This window comes from Manis javanica, chromosome 11, assembly GCF_040802235.1.
Source record: "Manis javanica isolate MJ-LG chromosome 11, MJ_LKY, whole genome shotgun sequence".
NCBI lineage: Eukaryota > Metazoa > Chordata > Mammalia > Pholidota > Manidae > Manis > Manis javanica.
Window position 1 is genome coordinate 14070050 of NC_133166.1, and position 12535 is coordinate 14082584.

The 12535-nt window shown below is 36.2% G+C and overlaps 1 long non-coding RNA gene across 1 annotated transcript in view; it reads left to right on the forward strand.

Moving 5' to 3' along the window:
- LOC108397146 (uncharacterized) overlaps positions 1–12535 on the forward strand; it is a 94659-nt gene that overhangs the window by 1947 nt on the left and 80177 nt on the right. The window lies entirely within an intron of this gene.

Consider the following 12535-nt stretch of genomic DNA (forward strand, 5'->3'; position numbering starts at 1 on the left):
CTACTGCAGCTTAATAATCAGTATTGAAATTGGGTAGTGGTAATTCTTTTAAAATGGTTTGAGTATTGTAGATCCTCTACACCAACACATTTCTAAAAAAGAATTTTGATTGGGATTGCATGGAATCTTTAATTCAACTGTGGGGGGGAATTGGTAGCTGACCAATATTGAGTCTTTAAACCCATAAAAACAATATAGCTATCTTTTATCTTATTGCTCTTCTCTTAGCAAAGTTTGTGGAGTTCAACATGTAGGTCTTTCATGTTTTTTGGCCCATTTATCTATAAACATTTCATATTTTAAATATTTAAAAAATTTTAAGTTTCTGAATGTTTGTTGTTACTATGTAGAAATGTACCTGAGTTTTTAATATTGATCTGGTATCCTGCAACCTTGGTAAGCCCACCTTTTTGATCTAGTAGAAATTATAGAAATTGTAACAAACTAATGATATCTTTTATGTCTTCCTTTTCATTTTACATGTCTTTTTAAAATAACCTTATTATAATGGCTAAAACTTCCAGCAAAATGTTGAGTAGAAGTGTTGAGAGCAGACATCCTTGTCTTGTCCCTGATCTTAGCAGAAAATCATTCAGTTTTTCTTCATTAAGTGTGTTGCCAGCTATAGGTTTCTGGAGTTGACTTTGTTAGATTAAGGCATTGTCCTTCAAATTCTAGTTAGGTAAGAATTTTAAAAGAAATGAATGTTGTATCCTATCAAGTGATTTTTTCTGCCTCTAATGCATTTAATTAATTTTTCTTTTTTATATTACTAGTATGGTCAATTATATTCTTCAATTTTCACATGTTAAACCAACCCTGAATTCCAAGGATAGAACCATTTTGTCATAGTGTAATATCTTTTTCATAAATTATTAGTCAGTTTGTTGTTTTGTTCAGAATCTGTAGTTACCCTTTCTTATAAAGTCTGGTTTCCTGCTTAAAGGACTTGATTCAATATTTCTTATAACATGGAATCTCCTGGTGATGATTTTTTCCCTATTTTTATACATCTAAAGAAGATTTTATTTCAGCTTCATTTTTGAAATTTATTTTTCTGGGTATATACTTCTAGATTTACTATTTCTTTGAGTTTTTTCCCTTTCAGCACTTTATAAAGATGTTTCACTATCTTGTACTTCCATTGTTTCTGTTAAGAAATTGCTATAATCCTTACCTTGGTTTCTCTCTCCCTCTCTATGTGTGTGTGCACACATACACACACATCTTATGTATGTATAATTTATTTTCCTTTTTCCTAACTCTTTTTATCCAGGCTTTGAAAAATTTTATTATGCTGTAGATTGGTGCCATTTTTCTCAATATTTCTTGTGCTTGTGGTTCATTGATCTTATGGGTTTAAATTTTGGCCATAATATCTTCAAATACCTCTTCACATGCCCCTCAGAGACTCTAATTATATATACATTTACTATCTGTTGTTGTCCACAGCTAAGTAATATTCTGCTAATTTGCTTTCATTATTCCCTTTTCTTCATGTTTTATTTTGGATACTTTTATTGCTGTCTTCAAGTTCATTAATCTTTCTGTCTGCAATATTTATTCTGCTATTAATCCTATATGTAGACTTTTACATCTCAGACAGTAGTTTTCAATTCAGAAACTCAATTTTGGTTATTTTTATCTTTCATATCTCCTAACTTTTTGAACATGTGGAATGTAATTATAAATGATGTTGAATGCCTTTGTCTTTTGATTCTAATATGTGTGTCAGTTCTGATTGATTTAATTACTCATGAAGGGTTTCATTTTCTGACTTCTTTGGTAATTTTTAACTGGATGCCAAGGATTTTATATCCTTGGTGCTGGATATTTTTATTTCCACATTGATATTCTTGAACTTTGTTCTGAAACATAGTCGATTAACTTGTAAGTAGTTTTATCCTTTTATGTCTTGCTGTTACAGTTTTTTAGGTAGGATAGAACAGTGCTAATCCCAAGGCTAATTAATCCCTACTACTGAGCTTACTCCCTTTTGTGTAGTCTACCCAATGCCCAGTGAATCTGGTGGGAACTGGCACTACTGCTGAACCGCTGTCAATGCCAGGTACTGCTCTTGTTAATCCTTTGAATGATTTTCTCCAGCTCCATGTATTTTTCCCATAATGAGCAATAATTGGTACTCAACTGAATTCTCTACAGTTACCCTCTGAGATAGCTATATTTCTCTCTTTGTGTAGCTTTCTCCTCTTTTGTGTTCTGTCTTGTGACATTACATTCTCATTCCCATTTCTTCAACTCAGGGAGTCTTCTGGGCTCTGAGTTCCTTCTTCCTACTCTGCAGACTGAAAATTATGCCAAGCCATTGAATTGAGGCAATCAGAGGGCTCGTATAATTTATTTATGTTTTTCAGATGTTACTATCCTTCTTTGTCTAATATCCAGTGTTTTGAAAATGTTTTGGTTGTTTCAAGCAGAAGTATAAATCCAGTCTTGTTACCTCATCTTCATTGGAAGCAGGTATCTTCCCAATTTATTTAAGGACATTTATATTCTAAACATTCAGTGGTACTAAGAATGTTTTGTGTGGAATTCTGAATTACTGAAATACAGAAAGGAAAAATGTCTCCAACCATACCCGCTCCTTCAACCTACTTTAAAAATGTTACTTGCAAAAATATCTCTGCTTTCTGACATTAATTCTATCTTTTATAGCCAATTTTTTTTGACAGGATAAATTACTGTCTTTTACTTACAACTATTTGAAGTACAGGAAATAGCACTGGGAGTGAGTTGGAGACTGGTGTCTGGATCCAGCATTACCACTTTCGGAAAGCATGACCTTGAATGTCATTTGTCACCTGCCTACAAACCCCACCGTCATTACCTATAAAATGTTGATAATAGTACCTGCCTTGTGTGCCTTACAGGACTAGTATAAAAATGTACTGCAATTATAAATGTAAGCACCCTTTTCACTGATAAAGTATTACAACAATATATGAGTTATTATTACAATTATACCAATGTGCTTTTGGGAAACTTAAACTTGAAAGATTATACACAATAACAGCTCACTTTCTTATGCTCAGGATTATCTCCTAGACATATTCACTCAGACCTGTATGGAATCACTTAGCTGTAAAATGCTACACTTTATTCTTTGAAATGTGCAATGGAGAAATAGAGTATTGTACTTTAAAATCAAGTACATTTAAATCATACTCAAACTTTCTTGAGGAAAGTATTACACCACTCAGTTTTCTAATCTCTAAAATGAGAAGAGTAATACCACCTTTGTCAAGTTTTTGTAAGGAGAAAATCTGGAAAAGCATTTGAAGAACTGGTATATTGTTAACATCAGTAGAAGTTATTCTAAAATGTTATCACTATTCCATTAAAGAAGCTATGTGGACACAGTTCCATTCTAAAGGAGTAGGTTCTTCTCTCATCAAAGCTCAGTAGCTCAATACTCAGATACCAAACCTCAGTCATCATTGACTCTTTCCTATTCCAGTATTTCACACCCCATCAGTTCACCAATTATTTTAGCACCTCATCCAGACTTTCTGCTCCTAATGCCATTGTCTTCATTTCAGTTTCACTGGTAATTTCCTTTCCTCTCACCTGTGTATCACTGGATAGAATCCTAACTAAATTATTTACCTAAGTTTTCTCTGCATCAATCTGTGCATTACATTTGACCCCATATTCTAATAGTATAGCTCTAGACATGACACATAATTCCAGAAATCTTTAATTGTTCACTTTAAATACAGAATGAAATCAAGATTTGGCATAGAGATTCCTTCCAAGCTGGTCACTGTCTTTCTTTCCACACACCTCTTTCCACATAGCCCAGTGCACTGGCTGCATTCACTCTGGGCAATCCTCCTTGGACATGTTTGGCAGTATTTGCCTAGATCATGTTATTTAAGTTTTACTTTTTGGAATTTTCTCACTGCCACCTATCTATAATATTTATTCAATCATTTGTAAACCTATTAAAAAATAGCTCCATTTATAGTACTCTCACAATATATCTGCCCTTGTTCTAAGAACATTATTCTATCTGATATAATCTAATCCTTTCCACACAATGTCATCTCATCATCCATGCACATTTTTAGACAAAGAAATCAAGTCACAGTTAAGTACCATTCTATGGCAAATAGCAAGTGAGGGGTAAACATGGTTGTGACAAAGCATGTACTATAAATACAAACCCGACAGCCTCTCCTCAAATTCTAGTTTTTCCCAGATTGCTCTCATGTATTCAATTATTCTCTCTCCTGGCTTCCATTGTTCCTTATTTTTTGAATATGTATCAGTTTTACAACCAGCCTTATATTCTTCCATATGAGTCCATCACCTCCTTAATTGAAACTAAGTGCTTGAAAGGCAGGGACCATGTCTTATTTGTGATTAGTAACTCAGGAGGCTGATGTGGCTTTAAGTCTCAGCCTTTTCACTTAAGTGTTGATTCACCAATTTCAAGTTATTCACTACAGACCTGAATTTCCTCAAAAATGGGATTAATAGTAATATCCAGTTTACTAAGACACTGAAGATAGAAAGTGATTGAGCATTACGTGTATTGTTAGGCCTACATTAGAAGTCAATGCCTTTAGCAATATTTAGTACTAGTATTTGATGTTCATGCGTATTTATTTCTCTAGTATTGGAATATTTTACTCTCTTCTTCTAATAACTCTCCTTCTTATAGTGGTACTGTATGGGAACAGAATGATTGATATAAATATAAGGGGGCTGAATTAACCCTGACACCTTTAACCTTACCAGTGTTCCTCCAGAGGTTGGATTTTGTTCCTGTAAGTGGTGATTTACAGTAAATGACACATTTATGAATAGCCCACAAGGAAGAAATTCCTTCTGATGGGAGGCAAATGATGCTCCTATTGAAATACAAAGTGACTCTGCCAAGATTAATGCTCTTCCCAGAAATGCCAAGGTAATTAATAACAATTAGCAATTTAATATAAAACAATGCCAACTGCTTAAAAACAATAGATTAGTGTGCATAGGTGCATGGCCAGCTGTCCTTTAGGAAAGCAAATTTCATTAGGAGCCAATTCTCTTTATAAAAACATCTGTATTGTAAGGAACAGATATATATGACAAATGAAGGCCAAAGAATGTAAAAGCAATGACAAGAACCCCAGGCGTGAACTTGTTATAGCTCCGAGGCTCACTCCCTCATCCATTTCCCAGTTTAGCACTCTGCTCCCTTTAAGCTGTGAGCACTAACAGAGGCTTAAGGAAGCTGGACACTGGGCCCACGCTGAGGTCAAAGGTGTGGATACCAAGTCATCATGGCCTAGTACTAGACCAGGAGGAAAGCCGCTTTAATAGGCACTTTACTAAGATAGAGTGTATAAAATGCTGCATACTACAAATAAATACATATTGCCTATTTTAATATTCACTATCTTTCATCGGTGGTTCTCAGTATATGGCCCCTTGAACAGCAGCACAGCAGCACAATCTAGCAGATTTTATAACTGCAAATTATTGCGCACACTCCCAGACCTACTGAATCAGAAACTCTGGGAAATGGGACAAGCAATCTGCATTTTAACTGGTCCTCTAGATTATTTTGTAGCTCTCAAAGTAAATATCAGAACTATTATTATCAGCTAAAGAAAATCAGGGCCCAGAAAAGTTGAGTCATTGCCTCAAATCACATGTAACCAGTGATAATCCAAGATCTAGTCTGAAGTTGGGCTGGCTCCACAATTCGCAGTTTTTCCACTCTGACAAGTTGCCTCCAGAGGCAAAGAGTTCAAAAATAGACTATCTGGTTCAGGCCAAGCCCACGATGGGAGTCGGAATAAAAATGAGAACGTGAGGTATAGTTTCCTGTAGATGGCTCTCATGTGGTCCTAAGGGGAAGGTATACTCATCCTTTGCTCAGCAAGGCCTCCCAGAGATGATGCTGAGGCCTGATGGACAAGGAAGATGGTACGTGTAACTCAGAGCCAAAATAAGTAAGACCATCAGTGTGCGGAGGGATGAGGCTCATTACTGACAGAGGGCCTGTGATGGATCCAGGCCTTAATGAAATGAGCAAAAATAGCTTTTCTCTCCAAGAAGCCTTTTTGAAATGTACTGAAATGTCCCTATTTTAAAAAAGACAGAAGATTTTTCAAGAACATCAGCTGCAAGGAGCCTCATTTTGGAACATCTATGTAATGTCTCTTGGGCTGCTGTTTCTCTTTTTGGATTCTCTGTTCAGCCAGTGTATCAGGAGGGCCTTCCCTGATACACCTCATGATAAGAAATCTATAAAAACCTAATAAGCCTAAATAAGCAAGCCACCCTCCACTTTCATACTGCTTCCCTCCTTTCTTGCTTTATTTTTCTCCCAGCATATATTCCCACATAAGACAGCACATATTTACTTGTTTATTAATTTATGAGTGTTTCCATCTTATAACAGTCTCATTACCAGAGAGACTGTCTTCCTGGTCTCCTTATACAAGCAAATATGAGTTCCCTCTGTGCCTCTGCACAGTGCTTTTGATTAGACTGTCCCATAATTGACCACCTATTAGTTTGGAATAAAGTCTTTGAGACACTAAATTTCATTCAAAAACACAGGTTGAAACATCTAGAGAAAGTTGAGAACTCTGAGAAGAGAGTTTGGCTATTTACCCAATTATAAACGATGCCTTCTTAAGGCACTCATGATTTCCAGCCAAAAGCTTTTTGAACTTTCCTTCATGTTATAAACTGGTTCTTGGAAAAGTCAACAATAATTCTACTACTAAAGGCTTCATACTCAAATGTACTTTAAGTATATAAAGGTACATAAGAAAGTGAAACATAACCGTATACTCAAAGTTATACCCATCTCGAAGGAATAAAGATAAATGATTAAATAACAAGATGATGCTCTCTGTACTAGGGTAGAGGGAGAAACATTATGCCCTGTGAGCCCAGAGGAGCATCAGTCGCCTAAACAGAGAGATGGGGCGGCTGGGAGAGTTTCCTCAAAGAAGTGTGCCTTGAGATAGTTCTGAACTTATAAGCTATTATTAATACGTCTTAGAAAACTACCCTGTCAAATGTAAGTTTGCGGAACTAAATGTTCCCAGAGGGGCTCAGTTGTAATAATAAGATTTAAGGAGCCATATAAAAGTGTTTCCTCTGGAGGCAGTGAAAAGTAGCCCTGAACACAGGCGCCACCGCTTTCTCCTTGGATCGCTGTAGGCAACACGCTTTCCGTTTCTTGTTCTGTTCTGTATGATGTTGATAAGACCTTGCTAGCAGAGTGGTTGCAAATACTAAATTAGATAATATGCCCAAATTGTCCAAGATATGTGAAATGCTTTAAAAATCTGTGACAAAAAAATGTCAGCCCCATAAACACATGGGCAAAGAATTTTCTTACCAGAGTGCCTGACACAGGGTATGTGCCTACCCACGGCTCCCCAAATTGTCAGTTTGAAATGGATGACTCTTGGTAATCACCAAGATCACCAAGAAAACATGAGTTGGGCCTTAGAGAAAACACAGTGTTATCATGTATAGAAAATTGTAATAATGTATGCTTTTTCCAGAGTATTAAAATATCTGTCAATTATTTAAAAATATAAACATGTATTAAAAATTAAAACCAACTACCTTGAAATCATGCTCTTACCATTTTCCAAATGTAATAACAAAGTGTAGTTCAATTTCATGCTGCCTTTATTCCATGTAGAATCATGACAGATGAAAATATTTCTCAATATTGCTTTTCATTGTATTCATCTGGTGCTAATGAGATGAACTTTGTTCATATACTTACTGAGCATGTGTATTTCTTTACTTCCTTTGCCCACTTCATGTTGCTGTCCTTACATGTTTTTGTTGGGGATGTATTTTTGTTTTGTTTCGTTGTAACTTCTATTGCATTTTGTCATATGTTTAGAAACATTTGAATATGTATATGTGTGTGTGTTTTGTTCTTTTTCTTTAAACTTTACTTACAGTATTTTGTTGGCTCACAGAAACTTCACATTTTATTTAGCAATTTGTTTTTCAATTTTTCTTCATGATTTATTTTTCCTTTAAAGCTCAGTAACATCCACATTAGTACATATTTACCTTTATTTTGTTTATTTTTGTATTAAATAATTTGATTCTTAAGTTTATTTGGAATTTATAATTTTACGGTATGAGGTAGGGATCAAACATTTTTTATTTGACTAACAGTTACCCAACTGCTGTAGCACCATTTACTGAATAAATCACATTTCTCAAGTGAATTCAAATTGTCTTTGGTTCTAAGAATCTTTGGTCATTTCCATAGGAATCAGTGAGGAGATGGGTCAGTTACAGGAGTAAGTCAATGTATCATCTCACTCAAAAGATCTTGTTGAATTTTTAAACTGATTTGCATAATGTGTCTAATTTCCCAAACATCCGCAGACAGAGCTTGCCCATTAAAACTGCTCAGTTGAGTGACTGCATTTAAAAAAAATCTGTTGCAAAGCTTAAAGAAATTTAATAATGAGGTAATTTAAAAACTGATTTTTGTGAGGTTTTCTTTTTTTCTTTCAGGAAAAACCTGATGGAACCTTACATTGCATGGTTGATGTCCAAGTTTTGCTGAAGCTTTGAATTATAAATCAGCTAGGGAAGTGGGAAGTGTGTCACCTGTGTTTACAGGCAATTGTATCTATGGAAATTCATTTGGAGATCCACCATGATTACCATATCAAAAGGTTTGGGGACAGGGAGTTGCTCAGATATCTTAACTAAGAAACAAAGATGTGGACTGCTAATTATTTGAAGTTCCTTGTACTCCCTGAAGGCTCAGAAGTATTAGTGTGATCCGCTGAGAGTTCTGTGAGTGAGTGACTCTACAAGATGCTCTTTCTGAGTGAAGTATTGACTGTGTGGTATGCTGAAACTGTGTCTGCATGGAAATCCCGAAAGCTTTAGAAATTAGGGGGTTTGAAATTGCACTAGCCAATAGTTGTAAGACTTGATATCTTGTTAAATCGTTAAGACCTGTGACCTTGAAGCAATGATTTTATTTCTTTGTGCCTCAATTTCCACATTTGAAAAATGAGATACTTCACAGGGCTGTTTTGATTGAATAAATACATGTTAACCTTGCCAAGAAAAGAGCAAATTGTTCTCCAAAGGCAAAACTGCTCATCCTTAGTAAAAACAATCACTTTTATAGCATCTACTGCATGCCAGGCACTGTGCTAAGCAATTTACATAAATCGATGTATTTGATATTAAAACATCTTGTGAGGTAGGTACAGGCATTGCCCACATCTTACAGATGGAGAGGGGAAGGTGAGGTACAGAGAGCTTAAGTACCTTGGCTAAGTCATGTAATCAATGGACAGCCAAGCCTATATCCCCAGACCTTGCACATAACTACTAAGCTATTATGCTAAAACTTACAAGATTTGTAAATGACATTCCACTGACAAAACAGTAGCCACATTTACTTCAAAAGCATGGAGATCTTTCTATGGGTCAACAGTAATTATACAAAGAACATTTGTGCAACTTCTGGTACGGATTCTCATCCTTTTAGATCACAGGAAAATAAAGACATTTGGAGATATTTTACAGGTAGTGGTCAAATCACCACCACAGCTATGTGTAATACTTAAACATAGGTATGACTAAGAAAAGGGGTCTCACAGGTAAGTCCAGGACGGAGTTGCTTGCAAGAGTCACTCCAACCCAGCCTGAAGCTAAGTCTTTTGAAGGCATAGCGTACCTTCCTTCCAAAGGCAGATCGGGTGTGGATGCTGTCTAAGAATGGAGGAAAGTCCAGGGCTGATGAATATAGGCTTGAGGTCAGATTGGATTTCAGGGGGAATTCTGAGTCCAGCATTTACTATATGTAGAAACGATGGCAAGTTTTTAATCTTATGTAAGTCTCAGGTGTTAATGTGTCAAATGGAGCTAATGATTACTCTTCTATAAAACTGCTGTATGTGATATGAAATACACCACAGGGAAATTCCCTAGTATGTGTTATTTGCTTTACAATAGATAGCCAGAAAAAAGAGGAGCCCAGATAGGTTTAAAAGAAAAAAAAGCCAGACTCATTTCTCATCGATTCTTTTAATGTGGTTGAATAGTCTATTTGTAATAATATTTTGGATGTCTTAATGGACACAAAGACTGCTGAGTCGTCAATTCTTTTCTACCTCCTGGCCTAGAGCAGGTAATTTGTTTCAGTTTCACAGCATTTTGTGGTTGATAACGAGATTCCATTGTCTGAATTTAAATTATTAACTGAGTACCTTAGGCTGGTTTACCCTAGTGAAATATGATAAAAGTAGTACTATACAAAGGGTTGTTTGAGTATTAAGATAATACAAACAATGGATTTATTATGGTGCTGTGCACAAAATAAATGCTCTATGAATCAGCACAGAACACTTACTATGAATAGTAGGTGACATTATTATTATTACTGTTTTATGACCCCTTACTATAGTGTAAACTCTGAGAGTTTTTTGTTTTTGTTTTTGTTTTTAATGCAAATACCTGATTTAAACTTTGATTGTCCAGGCATGCATTTCAAAGAGGCATCCAATTTAAAAATGGCTATCCTGAATAAACACATGGCCAGCTACATATAAAGAGCCAGGTCACCTCCACTGAGGTTCCTGTGTTTTAGAAATTTTGGTTGATTTTGATAACTGGCCATTGGACCACTTGCTTTTTCTCTTCCCCAGCCTTTAAATTCCTACTTTTGTGTTTTAAATTCACCAATAAGGAGTGAGCCCGCAAAACACTAGGCCCCTACTCTGGATCCCAATAAAAAACAAAACCCTCCTGGCCCATATATATCCCCTCTCTCTCTTCCCACAACCTTGCTGTGTAGTCTCAGGTGTGCTGTGTAATTTCCAGGTCTTGTAAGTAGTAAACCACTTCTGTTTCAAAGTTTCTTGATGGCTGTTACTGAACAGCATCTTGTCAGTCGCTAAGAACCACAAGAGCTGGTCCAAACACAACCTTGGTTACGGGTTACTGGTAGTCTGAGACCAGCACACAACACTTACATTCCCTCTTGAAAGGCCTAATAAATTTAATCTTGACTAAACCTAACTGGTATTATAATAATAAAATGAAAGAATCTTTGAAAAGATCTTCAAAATTATATTCAGGTTTATAGATGGAAAAACAGGTTCAGAAATGCATGGCAACTTGTAAATACCACCCAATGCAGTTGTGGGTATAATTGTAATATTTCCAGAATCTCTCACCTGGCTTTAATACATCTGCATATCAACAGGTGTTTATAAGGGATGGAGAGAAATGGTTCATCTACATATCAATAGGTAATTACAAGAGCCTGCAAGGGCTTCTCTGGGCCAGAGGTTGGGTGGAGTGCCCTTCTGCTATAGCCTGGTCAAGACAGAGATGGGACAACTGCTTATAAGAAATTAACTGGCTTCTTAAATTTTATTTCTCCCTTTGACTGATTTCAGTTTCAAAGGTATTTTGCCCTGGGACTTTCTCCCTGCAGTTACAGTAGTCAGTTCAACACGGGGATATTACCCAGAACCACTGAGACCCAGGCATCTTTTAATGATACATTCAATAGTATTTTTTTCTTTTTGGTATAATTAATCTACAATTATAAGAGCAACATTATGGTTACTAGACTTCCTCCATCATCAAGTCCCCACCACATACCCCATTACAGTCACTGTCCATCAGCAAAGTAAGATGCTATAGAATCACTACTTGTCTTCTTTGTGTTGTACTGTCCTCCCCGTGCACCCCCATACATTATGTCTGCTAATAGTAAGGCCCCTTATACCCCTTCTCCCTCCCTTCCCACCCACCCTCCCCAGTTCCTTTTCCTATGGCAACTGTTAGTCCATTCTTGGGTTCTGTGAGTATGCTAGTGTTCTGTGCCTTCAATTTTTGCTTTGTTCTTATGCTCTACAGATGAGTGAAATCATTTGATACTTGTCTTTCTCTGCCTGGCTTATTTCACTGAGCATAATACCCTCTAGCTACATCCATGTTGTTGAAAATGGTAGGATTTGTTTTCTTCTTATGGCTGAAAAATATTCCATTGTGTATATGTACCATATCTTCTTTATCCATTCATCTACTGATGGACACTTAGGTTGCTTCCATTTCTTGGCTATTGTAAATAGTGATGCAGTAAACATAGGGGTGCATATGTATTTTTCAAACTGGACTGCTGCATTCTTAGGGTAAATTCCTAGGAGTGGAATTCCTGGGTCAAATGGTATTTCTGTTTTTAGTTTTTTGAGGAACCTACATACTGCTTTCCACAATGGTTGACTAGTTTACATTCCCACCAGAAGTGTAGGAGGGTTCCCCTTTCTCCACATCCTTTGTTGTTGTTTGTCTTTTGGATGGTGGTGATCCTTACTGGTGTGAGGTGATATCTCATTGTGGTTTTAATTTGCATTTCTCTGATGATTAGCAATGTGGAGCATCTTTTGATGTGCCTTTGGCCATCTGAATTTCTTCTTTGGAGAAGTGTCTGTTCAGATCCTTTGCCCATTTTTTTATTGAATTATTTACTTTTTGTTTGTTGGGG